Source organism: Scyliorhinus torazame, chromosome 21 (assembly GCF_047496885.1).
Source record: "Scyliorhinus torazame isolate Kashiwa2021f chromosome 21, sScyTor2.1, whole genome shotgun sequence".
Lineage (NCBI taxonomy): Eukaryota > Metazoa > Chordata > Chondrichthyes > Carcharhiniformes > Scyliorhinidae > Scyliorhinus > Scyliorhinus torazame.
Genome location: NC_092727.1, coordinates 123,938,132 through 123,962,302, shown reverse-complemented (window position 1 = coordinate 123,962,302; position 24,171 = coordinate 123,938,132). Strand labels below are relative to the sequence as shown.

The 24,171-nt window shown below is 48.2% G+C and overlaps 1 protein-coding gene across 4 annotated transcripts in view; it reads right to left on the bottom strand.

Moving 5' to 3' along the window:
• Positions 1-24,171, bottom strand: part of LOC140398609 (phosphatidylinositol 5-phosphate 4-kinase type-2 beta) — a 119,434-nt gene that overhangs the window by 65,453 nt on the left and 29,810 nt on the right. The gene's annotated exons all lie outside the window — the stretch shown is intronic.

Here is a 24,171-nt window from a genome sequence, read left to right as displayed (position 1 = left end):
AATGTTTCTGCAAGGTGCTGGGATGGGGAAACAACACATATTTCCATAGTGTCTTTAATGTGATCAAACATCCCAAAGCAATTTACAGGAGCGTTAGAAAGTGAAATTTGGCACTGAGACACAAAGAGATATTGGGGCAGTTGACCAAAATACGGGAGGTAGGTTCTAAGGAGTGTGTTAAAGGGGGAAGGAGAGAGCGGAGGGGTTTAGGGAGGAAATTCTAGCGCTCGAGGGCGAGGCAACTGAAGGCATGGCCACCAATGGTGGAGCAATTACAATCGTGGGTGCCTCGAGGTCAGAATTAGAGGAGCGCAGAGATCTTGGCGGTTTGTGGAGCTGGAGGTTACATAGATTGGTAGCGGCGAGCCGAGGGGTCTGAAAAGATGAGAATTTTAAAATCACACTTAACCGGGAGCCAAGATTTCTCAGCAAGTACAGCAGGGGTGATAGTGAATGGGACTTGTTGCAAGCAAGGTCATGATAGCACAGGAGTTCAGATACGGTGTATTTGATGAGGCAGGGGCAGAGTCAGGCAGTGTTACATGAGTGGAAAGAGGCAGACTTAGTTCTGGCGTGATATGTGAACATACGTTCATCTCATGGCCAAGTATGATATCAAAGTTCCAAACAGTCTGGCTCAGCCGCAAACAGTTGCCGGGGAAATGGGTAGAATTGCTGGCTCGGGGGGCAGCACGGTGGCACAGTGGGGTAGCATTGCTACCTCACGGCGCCGAGGTCCCAGGTTCAATCCCGGCTCTGGGTCACTGTCCGTGTGGAGTTTGCACATTCTCCCTGTGTGTGCGTGGGTTTCGCCCCCACAACCGAAAGGTGTGCAGGGTAGGTGGATTAGCCACGCTAAATTGCCCCTTAATTGGAAAAATTGAATTGGGTACTCTAAATTTTAAAAAAAAGAATTGCTGGCTCGGGAGCGGGGTTTATAGCAGGGACCAAAGTTAATGGTTTCCGGCTTCGCAATATTTCATTGGAGGAAATTTCTGCTCATTCAATTTTCGATGTCAGGCAGGCAGTCTGATAACACAGATATGGTAGAGGATGAAGAGAATGGTGATGTAAAGCTAGGCATAATCGGTGTACAGTGAAAACCAAGGGCTGGATTCTCCGATCCTGCGGCTTTGACCAGGATCCACCTGGTCTTAAACCAGAAAGTCGATGCTGCAACCGCACCGATCCTCCGTCCAGTGGGGGGGCTAGCAGCCTGCGGATACGGCCAGAGAATGCCCGGGTCCTTGGCCGCGCATGCGCACGGCGGTGGCCTGCGGCAGCCGTGGACCCGGCCTGCCAAAAACTGCCCCCCCCCCCCCCCCCCCCCGTGACCAGCCTCGCCACCCCTGGATCACCCCACACCAGTCCCCCAAGCCCCCGACGAAGTCCCCCCTGCCAGCGGAATGGCACCGCTCCGACTGTGGCGGCGCTGGACTCAGTGCCCAGCCGGCACGCGAGGTCCCTGAAAGTTGTGCGGGCATGCGCCCCACGCTGTCGCGGACTCGGCCCATCGGGGACGGAGCATCGGGGGAGGGCCTCAAATGACGCCCTGAGGCCTTCCATACGCGTGCGGCGTGCTCCCCGAGCACCGCCCCCAATTCCGACGTAAACGAGGATTCTCCGGCGGAACGCAATTTCGGCGATCAGAGAATCCAGCCCCAAATGTTTTTTCTGATAATGTGGACGAGGTGCAACATGGAGATGGGAAATGCCAAGGGCCAAGGATGGGGGACACCAGAGATAATGAGGCAGGGAGAGAAGTCCCTGCAGGTCATTCTCTGGCGAGGATTAGATAGAGGAGATTGGAACCAGGTGAGTGTAGTCCACCCGGCTGAACAACAGTGGAGTGACAGTGGAGGAGGGTGGTGTAGTTACCTTGCCAAAGGTTGCAAACAATATCTTGCATTAGCATACCTGCCACATGCTGAACCGGGAGACAAGGAATTCACATTCAGTAATGGGCACAATGGTAACTGCTTAATTTGATTGCTAAATGTTTGATCATTTTTAGCCAGATCGCTATCCAATCTGGGGAAGCCAGAGGGAAGATTGTATATCCCAAACGCTCTGCAGCCTGTTCAATTCAGCCACCTATTTCAAAATTACACTTCTCATGAACATCAAGCGCGGTCAGGATCAGGCTGACACCTCTCCAGGTCACCCATCACTCATTGCTCAGACTTGAACACCAAAGATTTTTTTTTTTAATTAAAATTTATTTACCCAATTAAGGGGCAATTTAGCGTGGCCAATCCACCTACCCTGCATGTCTTTGGGTTCTGGGAGCGAGACGCACACAGACATGGGGAGAATGTGCAAACTCCACAGAGACAGTAACCCGGGCCTGGATCGAACCCGGGTCCTCAACGGCAGGAGGAAGCAGTGCTAACCACTGCGCCAAGGGAAGAAAAACCAAAGTACAAGCATTTTACAATAATCAATCCTAACTGAGCAAACGTAGGATTCATAAGGTTATGCAGCCTACCTTGACTGTAAAGCTCTGATAACAATTCTCTCTTTATTATGCCTTTGGCTCTTTGTTCAGATGTCTTGTTCCATTCCTAACTGATATCCCACTCACAGAGGACCCAGATGGATGTAATAAACCATTCATTCACTGCAGCTATACTAAATATTTGATTCTCAAGTGTCACACTTCAAATCATGTAAATTTCAGGCAATTCACCTTTATGCATCTGTGTCAGTGTATGATGAGGAACGGTATACAAGACTTGAGGTGGGGGAGGGCGGGACTGGTTAGTTCCATTAGTTAGACAGCTCGGGCGGAATTCTCTCAGCCCGGGGCCGGGCCGGAGAATCCCCGTGACTGCGCGAATTGCGCCACGCCGCCCCGACACCAGCACGCGATTCTCCACAGAGCGGAGAATCGGTGCTATTGGCTCCGGCGTGGTTGGTGCGCCGCCGGTCGGGGGCCGCTCTAGGCTGCCGGCCCGCCGATTCTCGCCCCGGGATGGGCCGAGCGGTCGTCATAAAAAAGCCGAGTCCCGCGGCGCCGTCCACACCTGCTCTCAGCCGGTGGGAACTCGGCGTGGAAGGGTCCGGAGGCGGCCTGTGGGGGGGAGGCGGTGGTACGACCCATGGGGAGGGGGAAGGGGCCATCGATGTGGCCTGGCCCGCGATCGGGGCCCACCAATCGGCGGGCTGGCCTCTCTGGCTGGGGGCCTCCTTTCTTCCGCACCGGCCCCTGTAACCCTGCGCCACGTGGCGTCGGGGTTGGTGGGTTGAAGGAAGCCACTGCGCATGCGCGCATTGGCGCCGGTGCCACTGCGCACGCGCGGATCCCGCGTCACCCAGTTCACGCCGGGATCAGCAGCTGGAGCGGCATGAACCGCTCCAGTGCCGTGCTGGCCCCCGCTAGGGGCCAGAATTGCTGATCCTGAGGCCATTGAGAAACGCGACGGCGTTTCCGACGGCATCAACAATTAGCCTCAGGATCTCAGAATCCTGCCCCTAATGTGTGGCTTTTGTGCTTCGGAATAACACCAATGGAATTCCATCCCCGATCCAACTGAGGTAGACTTAGGATCCGCTTCCTCGCCCAACTCCATAGCAAAATCATGGCGTAGCCACCTCCCCAGTGTCCACCCTATCAAGCCCTGTCAGGATCTTCTATGTTTCAATAATATAATCTCACATGCTTATAAACTCCAATGGGTACAGGCCCTACATGTGCAACCTTTCTTCATAGGCCAAGCCTTTCGTCGCAGGAATCGGATAAGTGAACCTTCAAGATGCATGACTCGTAAACGTGGGGGAATAAAAAGGAAAAATAATGAAATTCCACATCAAGTTTACAAATTTCCCATTTACTTCTGATCTAATTTTAAATGAGCAAAATGATGCATGTGTGCAATTAGAATCTCAGACCAAATTCTGCTCTTTAAATTGGATCAGAAAGTAATTTGCTGGCATGAATACTGTGCAAAAAAGTGCATGGAATATAAATTTCAATGCAACTTTCAAGGTTTAATCAAACTTTGAATTACCAATCACCATTAAACAGTCTGATAACTTTCTCAGCAAAGTCTGATAAACCAATGGTCACCATCAGAATGGCCACCAGCAGCACAACCTATATCAATTTGTGGAGATTGAAAGTTGTACACTGCCGAAAGACTAGTGTCAGTATGCACCAGTGATGCTCCACAGAAATTAAGTTCACTAAAACAAACCAAGAATCTTATTAACATCCTTGTTCGGAAAAAGTCTCAATGGCAACGCTTGGCTTTTTCTAATGGAGGTCAGCCATACCACAAAGAACACGGAAGCATGCATGACCTGGATACAACACTAGAAACCTAGCTGAGACTGATTGAAAGATGACCTATTGTAGTTCGAATCCCTCGTAATGTAGGTGTTTATTGTACGATGAAGCGGCCACCATGCAAACTGAAATGAGGCAGCACCAATGGAGCACCTGGCGACATGCGGCAAGGTAGCACACAAACGATGCTCTTTACCTCCTGAAGCAAATCATCTAATTATTTGGACCAAGCTGAAAATCACAAGCCACAAGGTGCAAAAGGCTTGGCAGTCGGCACTTTTGGAAACATGCGAGGCGAGAGGGGAAAATAATTATGCTTGCTATTGTGGAAGGCAAGATATCAATCCAGAGGAAACAAGCCTGTGCTGCAACTCGCAGAGATCTTGCTGAAGGAGTCAAATTTTATTGGAAAATAGCGAGAAAGAGTAATATTCCTGCGATGGTTTATAATAATCTTTATTATTGTCACAAATAGGCATACGTTAACACTGCAATGAAGTTACTGTGAAAATCCCCCAGTCGCCACACTCCGGCGCCTGTTCGGGTACACAGAGGGAGAATCAGAATGTCCAAATTACCTAACAGCACGTCTTTTGGGACTTGTGGGAGGAAACCGGAGCGCCCGGAGGAAACCCACGCACACACAGGGAGAAAATGAATACTCCACACAGACAGTGACCCAAGCCGGGAATTGAACCTGGGATCCTGGCGCTGTGATGCAACAGTGCTAACCACTGTGCTACCTACGGTTTTATGTGCAAACGGTAAAAGTTTTGCCTGCTCAAATGGCTAACTGGATCGCCTGAGTAGTGGCATGACTTAAAATTTAAGGCTGTCAGCAGAAAAAGGTTAGAGGGCGGCAGGGTAGCATTGTCTGTGCGGAGTCTGCACGTTCACCCCATGTCTGCGTGGGTTTCCTCCGGGTGCTCCGGTTTCCTCCCACAACACTAATTATTATTATTAACAGGAGGTGACTTGTGCACGGCTGACAGATCAGTCAAGAGATATTTATAACATACAAAGTTGGACCCAGCTGTCACATTTTCTGTGTTACATTACAACAGTCACTTCAAAAAGTATTTAATTAGCTCCCTAGAGCTTTGGGATACCCTGAGGTCATGAGAGGCGCTATGTGAATTCAAGTCTTTCTTTTTTTTGTACCAGTTAACAGGATAGAAACAGCATTGCGAAAGGCACAAATAATATGAGGTTGTGTACACTGTACATTGTTTTAACATCATAAAATGTTTAATTAAAATTGGTAATTTCTTTATTTTTCTAATGTAGAATGTTAGCAAATCCAGCTACAATAATATATATATAAAAAAACAGGTGAACTTCGGAATGTCAATAAAGGTGATTGGCCACAATACTGGTCAAATATCTTTAACTAAACAACAGGGTTTGTAAATCCTCCCTTGCACAAACACAAACTCCGATTCGAGAGAACTAATCAAACAAAGGGTTCATGAAACAATTATCTGAAAGATCTAAGTTATCGCATGCTGCACTACAGGATTTCACAAGCATCACAACCGCAAGTGGCTTATAAATGCCTATTCTTTGGGTGAAAGAATTGATATCACACAATGACTGGTGTAGTGTTTAATTATAACATGGGATTCTCCCCCCCCACCCCCCCGCCCTTTCCTGATGGTGCTAACTTAGACCAGGGGACAATTGAACAGATGCCAGTTACTGCTGTATGTCACATAAGTGGCCATTAGGCCATTATTTTCCACAGGTGAGCCTAAACGGTGAGTGTTGGCAGGTTATCCCACAGTGAAGGGAGAGGCAGCACGGTTGCGCAGTGGTTAGCACTGCTGCCTCACGGCGCCAAGGACCCGGGTTCGATCCCGGCCCCAGGTGGAGTTTGCACATTCTCCCCGTGTCTGCGTGGGTCTCACCCCCATAACCCAAAAAAATGTGCAGGGCAGGTGAATTGGCTACGTTAAATTGCCCTTTAATTGGAAAGAAAGAATTGGGTACTCTAAAATGTTTTAATCCTACAGTGAAGGGTACCATGAAAGAGCCAGATCCCTCCATACCCAATGTCCACACAAGATACGCAGCATCCACGGAATAAGAATCAACAGCGTCAACAATGAATGATCCTTCCCTTTGTTTTCAAAATTCTTCATAGCCTCACCCTCCCCTTTCTCACGTCTGCCCCTGCTTTTCAACCGTCTGAGATAATTGCACTCCTCTAATTCTGGACTCTTGCACATCCCCAGTGTTAATCATTCCACCATTGAAGCCATCCTTGTATCTGACTGGACCTTAAAGCTCTGGAATTCCCTCCTTAAACATTTCCACATCTCGTCCGCTCTCTCCTCCTTCAACACTCGCCTTAACACCTACCACTTGGACCAAATCTTTGGGCATCTCTCCTAGTAACTCCTTCTGTAGTTTAATCATGCTCCTACGAGGTATCTTGGGATACGTTACTACCATGTAAATGCAAGTTACTGCTGATGTTACCTGGGTGCCGTTGCAGTACTGCCCTTGACACAGGCACCAAATCAGCCAAGTCAGCCTTCACTGGACCTGCATCCATCCTGGTCTGTGCTTCTCGTATAAGTGAGATTGTTTAATCCATCCGAGAACAGATTATGCAACTCGGGTTTAAATGATCAATAACTACAGGCAGCAATCACCATTTTCAATGGAGTTAGTCAAAACCTTTCTAGTTACTGAACACACTAATAGTAGTAACCATTTAGTGCAACTGTTTAGACAAACTGGAAGATTCCTCAGGCTACAGTTTCAAATTCGACAAGAGTGCTCCCCAGGATTAGTATGAAAGGTACAAGGTTGTAATGGTTGTTAATTTTGTGTTTCTCAGGGCAGCAGGGTGGCGCAGTGGTTAGCACTTGGACTGCGGCATTGAGGACCCGGGTTCGAATCCCGGCCCTGGGTCAATGTTCGTGTGGAGTTTGCACATTCTCCCAGTGTCTGCGTGGGTTTCACCCGCACAACCCAAAGATGTGCAGGTTAGGTGGATTGGCCAAGTTGCCCCTTAATATAAAAAAAAATTTATATTAAAAAATTGTTTTTTTTAAATTGTGTGTTTCTCTCCAGTCCTCAACCTCCTCACTGGCACCTTTCAGTAGTTTGCACAATACATGATTCTTCATGCGGTTACAGACAGGAAATGTCTGCAGGCTATTCCATTGCTGCAGGAATGACAGACACATCCAATCCTGCTCCCGCAATAGAACATCAGATGTACACTTTTCAACAGCAGTCCATGGATGGAGACTGGAACTGGAGCTCTGAAAGGCTCATTATCCCCAGAGTTGATTCATGCTTCTGATGCACTGTATTTTGGAAGTGCTATCTTTCAGGTGAGCCACTAAAGTGCGCTCCGGTACCGGTCCCCTCTCCGGTGGATGTAAAAGATTATAGATTATCATAGAATTTACAGTGCAGAAGGAGACCATTTGGCGCATCGAGTCTGCACCGGCTCCTGGAAAGAGCACCTACCCAAGGTCAACACCTCCACCCTATCCCCACAACCCAGCAACCCCACCCAACACTAAGGGCAATTTTGGACACTAAGGGCAATTTATCATGGCCAATCCGCCTAACCTGCACATCTTTGGACTGTGGGAGGAACCCGGAGCACCCAGAGGAAACCCACGCACACATGGGGAGGACGTGCAGACTCCGCACAGACAGTGACCCAAGCCAGAATCAAACCTGGGACCCTGGAGCTGTGAAGCAACTGTGCTATCCACAATGCTACCGTGCTGCCCTTAACTCAATCCCATGACACGATTTTGAAGAAGGGTAGGGGGGTTATTCCTGGTGCCCCGGTCAATACTCATCGCTCAGTCAACATCGCCAAAAAAAATAATAATCTGCTCTCTACCTCATTGCCATGTGTGGGATCTTACTGATCGCAATATTGGCTGCCACACTGCCTATCTCACAACAGCGACTGGACTTCAAAAGTACTTAACCGGCTGTAAATCATGCAGAGATCCCGAGGTGGTGATAGGCACCCTATAACTGCAGAAACTCTGCTTCTCTCATGCGCTGAAGCTGGCTGACCTGCTGAATGTTTCCAGCATTTTGTTTCTATTGCAGTAATAAATCTGCTGAAGTGGCAGCAGCCACTCCATGATTGCACTATTAACTCGAAACATTTTTCATTGGCTCTAATCTTTAACAATAATTTGAAGTAAAAACTAATTCCACTCCTCTTGTTAGCCCTTTTGTTTCCCCCATTCTTCCATTTTCAATTGGAATTACTTTATCCCTCACCTAATATGTCTGTTCTTTACTTGATTTATCTTAAATAAACTAACCTTTGATCTCTATTCATTACTCCTCGTTTTCCACCTGGAATCAACAGTCTAATCTGGAATATTTTTTTCTTTAAAAAAGGCATTTCTGTCCAAGTTTCGTAGTCAAAATGCCAACGCGTCTGCTCCCTGCACAGATGTGGCCTGACCTGCTCAGTGTTTCAAGCATTTTTTTGCTCATTATTAAAGAAGGAGAAGCTACGATTGGCTTGAACCCAGCTCCAAAAGTCCTATTTTAAGCAAGTTGAAAGCCAAGTTGAAAGTCAGAAAAGTTTTAGAACATACAGTGCAGAAGGAGGCCATTCGGCCCATCGAGTCTGCACCGACCCACTTAAGCCCTCAAGTTGGAAGTTTAATGTGACTCTCTCCATAATCACAGCAATGTGTTAAATGCTGGAAGTAGGGGGGGGAGGGGTGAAATACAACAAGCAAATTAATTCTGACCGCTTACTGGGTGAAAATGACCTCTGACAAGCTCCAACAAGCATGCCTCAATCCGTTACATAAAAACGGACACTCAGGCCGAATATGCATGCCATCCAACTTGGATTTTAATATGCGAATACAAAGTCAAAGATTCTCCCTCCCGCCAATACGTTGTAAATCGCCCCGATTATAATCGTTCCCTGGATTCTGCAGTCCTATGACTTTGAGGGTGATGAGGGTCATTAGTCACCACATTTTAGCCCGTGGATAAGTCCCCAAAAAAATCAAATACTTTTACATAATACTCCGGAGATCAAGCTTTCAAAAAACGAATGCAGCTCATTGTCCATTTTATAATGTACGGGGCAGCACGGTAGCACAGTGGTTAGCATTGTTGCTTCACAGTGCCAGGGTCCCAGGTTCGAATTCCCCGCTGGGTCACTGTCTGTGCGGAGTCTGCACGGGCTCCTAGTGTCTGCGTGGGTTTCCTCCGGGTGCTCCGGTTTCCTCCCACAGTCCAAAGACGTGCAAGGTTAGGTGGATTGGCCATGATAAATTGTCCTTAGTGTCCAAAACAGATTAGATGGGGTTATTGGGTTACGGGGATAGGGTTGAAGTGAGGGCTTAATGGGTCGGTGCAGACTCGATGGGCCAAATGGCCTCCTTCTGCACTGTATGTTCTATGTTCTATATAATGTATTCAATTTTAATAGCTTATAAATGGAGGCTGTATCGTGAAAAAATTCAGCTTGTAACATTGTGCTGCAATACTCTCCCAGCTTACACTCTCAGGCCGCGATTCAGCTAAATCAGAACAAAGTCCCATAGCGAGCGCGTTTAGCCTGTGTTTCCCAGCACTCACAGGGCCGAGAAACACGTGGCTATAAAACACCACTCTCATTAAATAACGGTCCTCAGGACTTCCGGTGGCGGCAATGAGTGAGTGAGCCGCACATTCGGGGGCTCTCACTCCAGCGGGATTTGAGGACCTGGTTCCCCGGTTTTGCAGGGCTGCGGAGCGCTGGAAAGACGGCCACGGAGGTGCTGAGGAGCGAGCAGAGCTGCATGGAACCGCGGGAAAGCAGAAAGCAGCGAAAACGGGCGAGGAAGGGACAAAGGCAAGGTGCAGGGGAAGCTGACCCGGGAGCAAAGATGGCGGACCTGCGGACCACGGACCTGCGGACCTCGGACCTGCGGACCTCGGACCCGGCGATCCAGCAAGCGCTGGAAAACATGCTGCAGGTGATTAAAAGCAGTTTTGAATCGTTGAAGCGGGATAACTTGGACCCACTTCAAAAAGCAGTGGATCAGCTGAACCAGAGACTGGGTGCCCAGGATGAAAAAGTTAAGGAGCTGGGGGAGGCGGTGGAGGAGCAGGCGGACGCGCAGACGATTGCTGCGCTAGAAGTCGACGGGTTGAAGGAGAGACAGAGAAGACTGCTGGACAGACTAGAGGAGCTGGAAAATCGAGCCCGTAGACAAAATCTGAGGGTCATCGGCCTCCCAGAGGGGGCTGAGGGAGCAGATGCCACAGCGTTTGTGGCTGACCTGTTGATGCAGCTGATGGGGGCTGAAGCCTGTCCGCGACCGCCGGAGCTGGAGGGGGCACACAGAGTACAGGCGAGACAGGTGCGTCCGGGGGGTCCCCCCCCCCGTCCGATGGTGATTAGGTTCCACAGGTTTGTGGAGAAGGAGCGGGTGCTGCAGTGGGCAAAGGGCACTAAGAGCAGCACGTGGAATAACAGTGTCCTTCGCATTTACCAGGACCTAAGCCAGGAGGTGGCCAGGCGGCGAGCAGCCTGGAAACAAGTTAAGGAGGTGTTGTTCAAAAAGCACGTGAAGTTTGGTCTGCTCTTCCTGGCTCGTCTTCGGGTCACGCATCAGGGCCAACACCACTACTTCTCCGAGCCCGAAGAAGCGATGGACTTCGCGAGGGATCAGGGGCTGGTCCTGAAAAAAGGACCTACGGACGCAAGCTAGGGTCCGAGAGTTATCGTTTGGGGGGACGCCTACTGTGCCTGGACTGACGGTCGACTGTTTACTGCTTTAAAGGTGCCATGTGTTGTATTTTTGGGCAGCTTTTGCCTCCGAGGGGGTGTGGGGGGGAGGGGATCTCCCTCTCGTATGCTCTTTTTTTTCTTTTCTCTTTTTTCTGCTGCTGTTGGTACCTTTCGTCGTGTTCTCTGGGTGTGCTGGAGCCTTCATTGTAACATAAAGGTGGCCGGTAAGCAATGGGGATTAAAGATGTTGGTTGGGGGTTTTTATGATGTCTCTGGTTTTTGTTTGTTTCGGGTGGGTGGTATATGGGTACTGTGTTACTGTGTTGCTATTTTATTAATGCTCAGAAAGGGACGTGGGTTAACACTTATCTGTGTACACAGCTGGAACGGTATTGTACCTGGAGCAGCCTCACGTTGCTGTTTGATGTTTCCATCCTGTTTGATCTTTCCGATTTTAGTGAGACTGCTCCAGTGGGTCGGAGTGGGGGATGGTGTGCTGGGGAGGGGGGAGATGAGGTCGGGGAAACAATGGGAGTGAGACAAGGGGGCGCCGGAGGGATGAGTCACCGGGCTAGCAGATTGGCTAGCCAAGGGAGTCAGGTAGGGGGTGTGAATATAGCCAGTAGATGGGAGGGGTGGGGCTATCGGGAGATGTTGCTAGGGAGAGAAGGGGGGGAGGGGGGGGGGGGGGGGAGTTATTCTGCTGACGTGGGAGGGGTCTGAAGTAGGTAATGGAGAGGATGTTGGGGGTGGAGGCGGCCAAGAGGCGAGCCAAGAGCGCATGGGCCGGGGGCAGGCCCAGCAGAGGTTATGGCTGACCGGCGGGAGGGGGGGGGCCCAACCAGGCTGATCACTTGGAATGTCAGAGGACTAAATGGGCCAGTCAAAAAGGCACGTGTGTTCGCGCACTTGCGGGCTCTAAAGGCGGACGTAATTATGTTGCAGGAGACACATCTGAAAGTGTCTGACCAGACTAGGCTAAGGAAGGGCTGGATCAGCCAGGTGGCATAGTGGCTTCGTGCCGGGGCACCAGTTTGGCAGCCCTGGTCACGGCTCCCCTACCGCTTGCGCCGGCCAGGTACTCCACCAGCCCGGTAGTGGGGGCGGCCCTGCGGATTTGGGGCCAGTGGAGAAAGCATGCAGGGGAGGTGGGTGCGTCGGTCTGGGCTCCAATTTGTGATAACCATCAATTCGCCCCCGGGAACATAGATGGAGGGTTTCGAGCATGGCGGCGGGCGGGGGTGAGGAGGGTGGGCGATATGTTCCTGGAGGGGAGCTTTGCGTGTTTGAGGGAGTTGGAGGAGAAAGCTGGGCTGGAAAGGGGAAATAGTCTCCAGAGGAGAAGGAGGAGAGGGTAGAGTCTCAGATATTTACAAGGTGCTCATGAAGGGGGAAGAGTCCCAGACAGAGGAACTGAAACACAAACGGGAAGAGGAGCTCGGCGGGGAGATGGAGGACGGGGTATGGGCGGAAGCCCTGAGTAGGGTAAACTCAACCGCAACATGTGCCAGGCTCAGCCTGATTCAGTTTAAGATGGTTCACCGGGCCTACATGACGGTGGCTTGGATGAGCAAATTCTTTGGGGTAGAGGACAAGTGCGCTAGATGTGCGGGAGGACCAGCGAACCACGTTCACATGTTTTGGGCATGTCCTAAGCTTAGGGGGTACTGGGAGGGATTTGGAAAGGTCATGTCCTGGGATAAATAGGCGGGTAGTGTCAATGGGAGAGGAGGGGGGATGTGCATTATGGTTTGGTTGAAGTGTTGATTTTCCATTGATATTTGCATATTTCTGTAATCTGTAACTGTTTACAATGCCAAAAAATAAAGGTCCTCAGCGGGGATGCGTGGCCCAGGCCGCACATAGCCCCGTTTTCTAAACCGAAGGGCTCCTTTAAAAATGACGTCCGATGCCCCAGACGCGACACCTGACACCGCCCCCACCGAAGCCCAAGCGTCCAATGGGAGGGTGCCCCCCCCCGTCCCCGTCCCCCCCCGTCCCCGTGTCCCCCCGTCCGTCCCCCCACGCACACACACAAACACACACGCACATCCCCCAACAACCGCACACGTCACCCCCGGCCAATTGTCAGCACACAGAAAATGCCAGCTTGACACTTTGGCAGTGCCAACCTGGCAATGTCACCTGGACACCTTGGCAGTGCTAGGCTGGCACCCTGGTGGCACTTCCAGGGTGCCAGTGCACCCAGGCGGCACCAGCAGAGCCAGATACCACCCTGCCCAGAGGGCATGCAACTGTGGGCCTCCGTTCCCCTGGAGACCCCCGCGAATAACACTCTGCCTGGTCCCTGTTTGTGGGGACCAGTACTGAATGGTGTCCGCCCGAGGTCTCCGAGGCAAAAGGGCTAATTCCAATGCCTTGAGTACCTCGGAAACTGCATATTAAACTGAGACTATCTGAGGGCAGCACGGTGGTGCAGTGGTTAGCACAGCTGCCTCACGGCACTGAGGTCCCAGGTTCGATCCCGGCTCTGGGTCACTGTCCGTGAGGAGTTTGCACATTCTCCCCGTGTTTGCATGGGTTTCGCCCCACAACCCAAAGATGTGCAGGGTAGGTGGATTGGCCACACTAAATTGCCCCTTAATTGGAAAAAATAATTGGGTAATCTAAATTTTTTATTGAAAACTGAGACTATCTGGCCGGCACGTTGGTGCAGTGGTTAGCACTGCTGTCTTATGGTGCTTAGGACCCGGGTCACTGTCCATGTGGAGTTTGCACATTCTCCACACAGACAGTGACCCAGATCCGCGTTCGAACCTGGGACCTCGGCGCCGTGAGGCAGCAGTGCGCCACCGTGCTGCCCATCTCTCGCTCTAATATGCAGATTTGCTCAAAGGTGAACCCGTCCACAATGGGCAGCATTTACATTGCGTTCTCGCGAGATCACGTTGACCTCATGAGGCGTTGAGAGCCGTGTAGACCCCGGGAGCGGGATCTCCCGGCTTCTATCAGCCACGCTGCGCCGTGCACGAGCTGCTTTTCGGGGGCAGCGTGGTTACTGAATCTCGCCCTAAACCACTTGCACTCACCTCAAAATCTTTTTTAAAATTTTAAGTACCCAATTCATTTTTTCCAATTAAGGGGCAATTTAGCGTGGCCAATCCACCTGCACACCTTTGGGCTGTGGGGGCGAAACCCACGCAAATACGGGGAGAATATGCAAAACTCCACACAGACAGTGATCCAGGGCCGGGATCGAACCTGGGACCTCAGCGCCGTGAGGCAGCAGTGCTAACCACTGTGCCACCGTGCTGCCTGGTTCATGATCTACATTAACAACACTTCAATTTAAATTTCTAATCCTTCCATATCGCTGTAATTTCCCCCACCCCCCCACCCCACCCTCCAACATCTCTGCGCCCCTCTATTCTGGCTTCACGTGCATCTTCTGTTCTAGTCACTCCAGAATTGGCAGCCATACCTTCAGCTGCTTAGGCCCTAATTCTGTAATTCAGTTCCTAAACCGCTCTGCCTCTCTCCACCTCTCCTTCTTCAAGATACTCACTAAAACCTACCAGGCTTTTGGCCACCTGTCCTAATGTTTCCTTTTGCGGCTCAGTGTCAAATTGTTATTGACAATATTTCTGCAAAGTGACTTGGAATGTTTTGCCACATTAAAGGTGCTATGTAAATGCAAGTTGTTGTGGTGGTGATGGTGGCAGTATTATTATAGGGTAGAATAAATTCTGCAAGGCATAACATCTTGCAGCCAGGTTGAAGTTGCAGATGTCAAGCAAAACATTCCGGAGAGTAGAATTGTAGAATGTGCATTCATGTATATGTTGCCATGGCCTGTACACAGGGAGTTGAGTGACAGTAGCATGGGAGTTCTCACCAGTATGGCTACAGGCATAGCATGTAAAAGTTGAAGATCTTATAATGAAACATTTTAAGCTGCAGCTATTTGTTATCATCCCAACACAACACAGCAACTTTAGAAGAATCAGATACGGGGGTGCAGCATTTAGCCCATCAAGTCTGCGCCGGCCCTTCCATTGAGCAATACAATCAGTCCCATCCCCCATTCTCTGCCTATATTCCTGCGGGTTCTTTTCCTTCGAGTATTTTTTTAAAAAAGTATTTATCCAACTGCCTTTTGAAGGCCGCCGACAAGTCTGTATCCACCTCCCTACCAGACAGAGCATTGCAAATCCTAAAAATCCGCTTGGGTAAAAATGTTTTCACTCAGGGCATCTCTGGTTCATTTGCCTTAAACGTTCTGCTGTCTGAATATTGACCCTTTAGCCATTGGAAAGAATTTCTCTTTAGTCACTAAAATAAAAGCAAAATACTGCTTTAGTTACTCTGGCGAAAGCCTTCGGGATTTTAAACACCTCCCATCAAATTGCCTCTTTTTTTTTTTAAATTTAGAGTACCCAATTAATTTTTTCCAATTACGTGTTCAATCCACCGGCCCGGCCTTGCATTTCTTTGAGTTGTGGGGGCGAAACCCACACAAACACCAGGGGAATGTGCAAACTCCACACGGACGGTGACCCAGAGCCGGGATCGAACCTGAGACCCCGGCGCCGTGAGACTGCAGTGCTAACCACTGCGCCACCGTGCTGCCCCCATCAAATTGCCTCTTGACCTTTTGTGCTCAAAGGAGAACAATCAGTTTTTCCAATCCCACTTCCTTTTTTCGATTGAATCAAATTCCATGGACAGATTAGAGTCATATAGGGTAACAAAGGGAGCTAACAAACGGGAAGTAGGTTAGATAATTCATTCTGCTGGCCTTAGATACAGGTATGGCAAGGCATCGAATGAGGAAACTACTTCCCCCACAAGGCGATATAAAAGAAAATTAAGATAGTCGTCATGTAGGTCCTCTAGGCACCAACCATTGCAGGTGTCATGTATTTCCTCTAGACACTAACCACAGTAGCTGGCTCAGGCAATGGCTTTGTAGTAGATTGCCTCAATAGGAGGTAGTGGGACACACAAAGAACAGAATGGGAGAAAAAGCTGAAGTGTAACCAGCTGTGAGAGGGATGGGAAGCAGTCCGCATGCATCAAACAGTACTCCAAAAATGTAGACGTAAGAAAAAAAAACACAATACTGTTACGCCACCCTGGGCAAGTGTGCGGTCAATTCCAGACCCCCCTGCCCCAGAGTCACAACACAAGTGAATTAACCACAGTTTTTTAAAATAAAAATCCCCTAAATCGTTAGCCTTCGGCTGCCCAATAATTACAGTCACCAGGTTTGTAAGTTGTAGCACGATTACTGTTTATTTATAAGCAGAATGAATATGAAGTACACAGTAAACACAGTTGCATAATGACGAGCTAATACCGGACTCCCTTTAACTTCCCCGCCCTCTACCCACACACACAGAAGGGGGGGAGAGGTGGAAAAATAATAAGGACTAAGGTGAAAAGAGAAGAGTCCTTGCTTCAGGTGATGAGTCCTTTCGTGCACTTCCTCCACAGTATGACTGCGGTTTAAAGTCTCTGGAGTACAGCATGCAATGATCTTCTTTGCAGTTCGTCAGCATATTTTACTCACAGCTTTTCCTGGAGAGGTTTCTGGCTTCACATCAGCCCGTTCTTAGAGAGTGTTAGTGGATTTTGGTCTCTGCTTGCACACCAGCCTCTTTTTGGGGAAAGAGAGCTATCAGATTCTCACATTGAACTTTTGGTGAGAATTAACTGGAGATTCCTACAGTGAGTCGGTTAAATTCCTCTATCCTGCCTGCAGACTCGAAAGTGAAACCAACTCCAGCCTTGTGACACTGAAAATGAAATGAAATGAAATGAAAATCGCTTATTGTCACACGTAGGCTTCAAATGAAGTTACTGTGAAAAGCCCCTAGTCGCCACATTCCGGCGCCTGTTCGGGGAGGCTGGTACGGGAATTGAACCGTGCTGCTGGCCTGCCTTGGTCTGCTTTCAATGCCAGCGATTTAGCCCTGTGCTAAACAGCCCCGAGAAACATGTCAGTGGGACCAGAACCAATCACCACAGGTTCGCGGGCAGGGCACAATTCGTTGGTCAGACCAACCAAGTCAGTCAAATCGAGTCACGCTGATGCATTCTGATTCTTCCTGCTTGATTTAAAGATACAGGCTATTGCTTCTGCTTGAGTTAAAGATACATGTTGCATTAAAGTCACAGGTCCATTACCAATCCGTGGATCAAAATGGGAATAGCAAAAATAAAAGAAAGGGGAAATAAGAAAATAACCAGGAAACAAAAAGGGAACAAACAGGAAGGACACTTGCATACTTCACACACACCCTACCCTCCCTGTAAATGTTCCTGTAAACACAAGTGGATTATGGTACGGAAAAGTCCAGGAAGGCCAGCACTGATTCATCCTCTAACATGGCCGACGGATCTCCCAAACTCTACTTCTGTGGACCACAGCGGTTTTGTCTGTTTCTGCAACATGTCCAATGTGCATTGTACTTCAGTCTCTAACTGAGTCAGTCTCTGGTGGTTTAGTTGAGACGGATGTGGCTTTAGTGGTTCAGAGTTTCTTATGTAATACCATAACAGAGTGCCCCAGGTTTTCACATACAATTCTTTATAAAAACAATTTTAGGACCCTATTTCCTTTTTTTTCCAATTAAGGGGCAATTAATTGGCGTGGCTAATCCACCTACCTTGCATATCTTTGAGTTGTGGGGGTGAGACTCACGCAGACATGGGGAGAATGTGCAAACTCCACACGGACAGTGACAATTCTGTCTATGCTCTTTTGTATAATGCAGTCAGTCTTTTCTGATTGTCCAATGAATGTTTAACCAAATTTCAAGGCTCCTCTACAGTCAAACTACAAGTAGTATTGTCAATGCTGAGAGAAACATTTGGTTCATTTGTAATCAATAAACGCTCCTCAACCCCTCCAGTTTTACATTCTCTCGTGTCCTTCAAATGGTTACCTTCAGTGACAAGTGTTAATGAGAGTTCAATCCTCTCAGAGTTGGTTGACTTCACATGCACCATTCCTTGTGTGACAACTTTTACCTCCCCATTGGAGTTTTCATAATCAAAGCCCTTATCCCCATTTGGTAGCGAACAGAAACAATTTGTGCTTTCCGGACTTCAATTGTTTCTCTTCACTTTCAGGATCAGAGGGTGGCACGTTATTGCCTCCATGAACGTTTTGGTTATTTGGTTATTTTGGCAGAACCATCACATGGCTCACCATCCACCTTCCTCTTAGTTGTTAAAATGAATTGTTTACTGATCACTTCACCTCCCTTGCCATCTACTTCTGTTACTTCGAAGAGGCACTGTGGGCCTTTAAAAGGATGTGGGTTAATCAGTTGCTTGCTTGCTATCACTTCACAGTCCTTACTGTCCCCGTCCTGACTAACTGTTGCTATCCTATCATGTACATTGTCCTCCAAAGCAGGCACGCTCTGGGAAATACCTGAACCTGATGTGAATGGCAATGGGTTTACTGCAAGAGGTTGCAATCAATTGCTTTAAGAAAGTCCAAGTCACTTTCTTCTTTCGGCTGGCTGTCTTCTTTACTAACTTTGGAAAAATTACTTGCCCTTTGTTCAAGATCAGTTAGTGACGGGTCTATTCGGTAACAGCTGTTTTATCTTTACATCATAATCAGAACAGAGATCGAATTCAAAACTCTCATCTGACTCTTCAACACTATCATTACTTTTAGATTCAGACTCCTCTTTCTTCTGGTCACCTTCAGTCTCAGAATTCTCAGAATCTGGTTCTCTACTAGATTTTATCTTTGCCAAATCTCTGTGAGGAATCACTCCCGTAGAGATAATTTCATCAATATCAGCCAAATCGGATTCACTACTGTTGCCACTTGATATGTGTTCCACGTCCGTCAACATTTCCTTCTTCGAGTCATATACCGGTCAATGAATTTTCCTAACTCCTACAAGCCCTACCGTTGGCATATCATCTGCTAACTGCAGTACTTCCCTTGAACTCTCTGTAACCATGGGTGAAGCTAAACCATGGGTGAAGCTACAACCTTCACTCCTGCCAAATCATTCCCCAGAAGCAAGTCTACTCCATCCACTGGGAATTCCTCAACTTCTCCAACAACTACTGGATCTGACACTAAATCACACTCCAATTGTACAATGGAACTGGGATAGAATCTCCACCCATCCCCTTCACTAATACCTCAGTTTTCATTGAGCTCTCTGTAGGGAAAACCAAATCCTTCTCCAGTACCCTTCTCCAGTACAAGAGTTTGAGTAGCCCCTGTGTTCCTTAAGACAGTTATGGGTTTGGCTACATTAGTTGAGGAAAATTGGGGGATCTTCCCCTAAGACAAAAATCCAGCCTAAGTCTCATGTACTCTGTCCTCACACTTGCTCCCACAGCAGTTTTTACCTCAGGTCACCCTAGTCCAGTTAATGCTACAGTCTGCCATGTAGTGTTCTCCAATTTTGTTTCCTTTTCAAAATCCTCCTTATGAACTCCCACAAGTCCCAGAGGCATTCCTTGGAACTTCCAACATACTGAACAAACGTGTCCCACCTTGCTGCAGTGGTAACACTCAGGCTTCCAAGTCTCACCTCCACCCTCAGTACCTTCCTGGAAGAACCCTTACAGCATATAATGCAATATCAATACCGATCTCATTATTTTAGCCCCCTTCCCTCCAAGCATCGGGAGTATTATTTCACAGATGTTGACAGTTTTCCTATGCAGGTTCGTCATGTGAGCCCTTAACACATAATGTCCCCACATGATTGTGAGATTTTACTTCAGTGGCGAAGTAAACAACAATGCACAGTATCTCACAGGAGGCAATGATGCACAAAATCATTTTGCAACACTTACAAAATCAGACAAAGTTGCGATCTCCCTTTCTGGTGACGATAATGTGTTCGCACACCAAATGTCGATAGGAAGCCTCCAATATTTGAGGCTATTTTTCTGACCCTCAACTTACTATAGCTGGAGTCTCCGTCAACTTTAGCCAGAGCTGCTCATCCTTTCAAAAATGAATCCATTTCACATGAAAACCCTTGCTGTTAAACTCTAACTACAAATCCAGAGCTCTGGGATCCTGGTTAGCACACCTCAATTATTATTGTTGCTTTCTGCGGATTTAAAAGTTTCTGTCATGATTACAACAGCACTTTGCCCTGCATACAGATTTGTTTAAAGCTGGATTTACAACTTTGTTGCCATACAATACACAGAGCTGAATCAGATAGCAATACCTGAGGACGCCAAGACTCCTGCAGTCAGCGTGACAGGCAGGCTCTTCACTGCATTGAGATCAATAGATTTGAATTTCCCAGGAGCCATGCTGGTCAGATTCCCAGAGAGGGCAAATGTGAATCTACTGGAGCCAGTATGTCCTGCTTCACTCACATCCACCACTAGCCCACCTCCAATCCTGTCTCTCTCTCTCTCTCCCAAAGTGCACATGGGCCGTCAGGCTGGGGGGGGTGAGAATTGTTGGAGGAGGGGAGGGGAGGGGAGGAGAATTATGACTAACAAGTTGAGAGTTGCGGCTATGTAGAATGTAGCACTACACTAACAAGTTACTTTTTCTGCCAATTTCTACATTTAAGTACACAGGGACTCGAGACTGATTTCTAAAGAAGGGCTTACTTGAAACTATGTCCCACTTGGATGACGCAAATATTTATCTGCACTTGAACTGTACCAGAGTCTGGACTGGAAAAAAGATCGATCACCAAGGCTATTTATTGCAGTCAGCTTTTTCTACTCTGCTCTTAGACCATTTATGCCATTCTTTTCAGCAGCATTTGATCAGCAGTTTCCAAGTTTGGAGCCAAGGGTCGAGAACTCAAATCAAACAGCCCACAGAGCTTCTGCCCAAAATGGCATTCAACCTCTCCTTTGCCACACACTCTTTTCTCCACAGTGACTGATGCACGGATACAATCACCCAGCAACAACAGCCGTCCTTGCAGCTGATTTAAATGGCCATGAGTCACATGTGGATCTAGACATCAAAAGAATTGTTGATAATGAAGGGGAACGCCCAGACAGAGTGCTCCGACAAATCCGATTCCACCCTCAACAAGACTCCACTGCCCAACACAAACCACTTGAACCCACCAGAAACAAGGACACAGATGAATTCTCAACCCACTCATTCCCCTGCTATACAAGCTCACAGAATTGCATCAGTCTACTGCAGAACAGGAGCAACAAACTCAAGAACCGGATGAGAATCAAACCCAAAACCTCCCGGTCCGTATGGTTAGGAGTTCACACCAAGTGACAACTTCAGCTGTTAATTCAGAAGTTTCCAAACCGCGGTGTGGGCATCAGTCCACGAAGCAATCCGGTTTACATTTCCTTTCAGTTAATTTACTCATTCTCGAATTTTGGGGGCAGCACGGTGGCGCAGTGGGTTAGCACTGCTGCCTCACGGCGCCGAGGTACCAGGTTCAATCCCGGCTCTGGGTCACTGTCCGTGTGGAGTTTGCACATTCTCCCCATGTTTGCGTGGGTTTCGTCCCAACACCAAGATGTGCAAGGTAGGTGGATTGGCCACACTAAATTGCCCTTAATTGGAAAAAATGTAATTGGGTATTCTAAATTCATTTTAAAAAAGAATTCACATCACAGCAACAGCCCATTTGGCTGAACTGATTTATATCAGTGTTTATCCTCCCTCTCTACCTCACATACCTATCAACAGGCCCTTCTAGTCCTGTCTCCCTCATGCTTTATCTAGCCTCCCCTTAAATTCACCTGTGCCATTTGCTTTAACTTCGCAGAGTGGGTAGCAAGCACTCTCTGAGTAATGAATTTTCTCCCAAATTCTCTATTGGATCTATTAGTGACAATCATATTTTTATGACCTACTAGCTGTGGGTTCCCCAACAAGTAGAAACATTACCTCTATGTCTAACCTTGAATCCTTTCCATTGGGTGTGATATAAAAATTTAGATGTGAAAATATATAATTTGTATCAGTTTAAAAAAATTAACCCAAAAACGTTTGGATTGTTGTTGAAGCCAAACCAGTTCATTGATATTGTGGCAGGCTGGCCGCGCGGACCAGTGTGACTCTTCATGGCTGTCTCAAAGAATCCAGCAAAACCATCTCAGCTGCCATCAGATCTCCACTAAGGAATACCACACAGACAGTGGCAGCTCAAGGAGATGGTTCACCAACACCTTCGTGGGGCACCAGGAGTAGGCAGTAAATTCTCACCACCCCGACTTGGAAATACATCACTGTCGCTGGGTTAAAATCCTGGAACTCCCTCCCCTAACAGCACAGTGGGTGTACCTACTCCTCAGGGACTGCAGCGGATCAAGAAGGCAAGAGCTAATCCATTGCTTAATTTTCATACTTCCATCTTCTGCCACCACTGACCCTAGGTACTTGAAACTACTCACCTTCCCAGCAGCACGGTAGCATTGTGGATAGCACAATTGCTTCACAACTCCAGGGTCCAAGCTTCGATTCCGGCTTGGTTCACTTTCTGTGCGGAGTCTGCACGTTCTCCTCGTGTGTGCGTGGGTTTCCTCCGGGTGCTCCGGTTTCCTCCCACAGTCCAAAGATGTGCAGGTTAGGTGGATTGGTCATGCTAAAATTGCCCTTAGTGTCCAAAATTGCCCTTAGTGTTGGGTGGGGTTACTGGGTTATGGGGAAAGGGTAGAGGTATGGGATTGGGTAGGGTGCTCTTTCAAAGAGCCGGTGCGGACTCGATGGACCGAATGGCCTCCTTTTGCACTGTAAATTCTATGATTCCCCAACTCTTTCTTAAAAAATAAATTTAGAGTACCAAAAATCCACCTACCCTGCACAACTTTGGGTAGTGGGGATGAAACCCACGCAAACACAGGGAGAATGTGCAAACTGCACACGGACAGTGACCCAGAACCGGGATCGAACCTGTGCCTCAGCGCCGTGAGGCAGCGGTGCTAACCACGGTGCTAAGCCCTATCTTGCCCAACTCTGTTGCAAATTCAGTTGGGTTACTTTGTCCCAAGCGTAACAGGGTTGTTCATTGGAATCTGTTACACTAACATCATTGCTAAATTTGTAAACTCCAGTGCAGCTAGATTGCCTGGACTATTTAGAACATATTGCCTAGCGGAGTGAGAGAAAGAAATTCAATAAATCTTTCAAGAGGATCAAGAGCCTGCTCTCTCTGTCTGATTGGAACATTCGCCAAATTGCAACAAGACAAGCTCACCATAAAACTGGTCCTGATTTTCATGACAAGTATGGAAATGCTACCTTTTTGGAGGGTTAACATTCTGTGTTGCAGTCTGGAGTTATGGTGCAACGCACACTGGGCTCACATGGAACTTGTCTCCTATTGGCAATATCAATTGGAGGGAAGACTATGAACGGACCAAGTGTTTGCAAGAAATTGAACGCAGATGGACTGCAGTGCAAATTTGCTTCTCGGCGCATGGCTGCTGCTGTACTGATTATCGCTGTATATTGGGTTTCATAGCAAACCAATACATTATAAAAACTTGAAAAAAATAATGGGCGTCATTCTCCGCCGGCGGGAGTCTCCGTTTTGCCGGCGCCCGGGGGTTTCCCGACGGTGTGGGGCTGCCCCACAATGGGAAACCCCATTGACCGGCCGGTGTAACGGAGCATCCCGCCGGCGGGTCGGGGGCAGAAATGTGGCGGGGCGGGATGGAGAATTTTGCTCCTCATCTTTCAAGAGAGAACTGGATAAATACTTGGATGTGGGGAATTAGCAGGGAAGTGGGGCTAACCAAATTGCTCTTTGAGAGAATCAGTGCAAACTGGATGGACCAAATGACCTCCTTCTGTGCTGTACTAATCTGTGATTCTACTCTTTGCTGTGAATACATCATACAGTGTAGGTCACATTTCTTGTCACCACCTTCGATAATGCTCAGGTCCCTTGCCTGTCCAATTTTCTCCTCCTCTATTCCAAATAGGTTATCTCACACTGGAGTATGATATTACACACCTGCACCTCTGCCACATGTGTGAGTCAGTGCTCGCATTCATTCAAGTAGGTGGGGTCGCTGGAGAGCAGTTCCTAATTATCTTCCCCTTCCTATCCACCCTTCCAGTTGAGATCAGTAAGTCAGTAACAGATGAGTGACAGAATCTGGATCATTCCCTGTCTGTATGACTCAGACCCATCCTGGGCGGAACATTTAATTCAGTCAAGCTTTTGCAGAGCTTGTG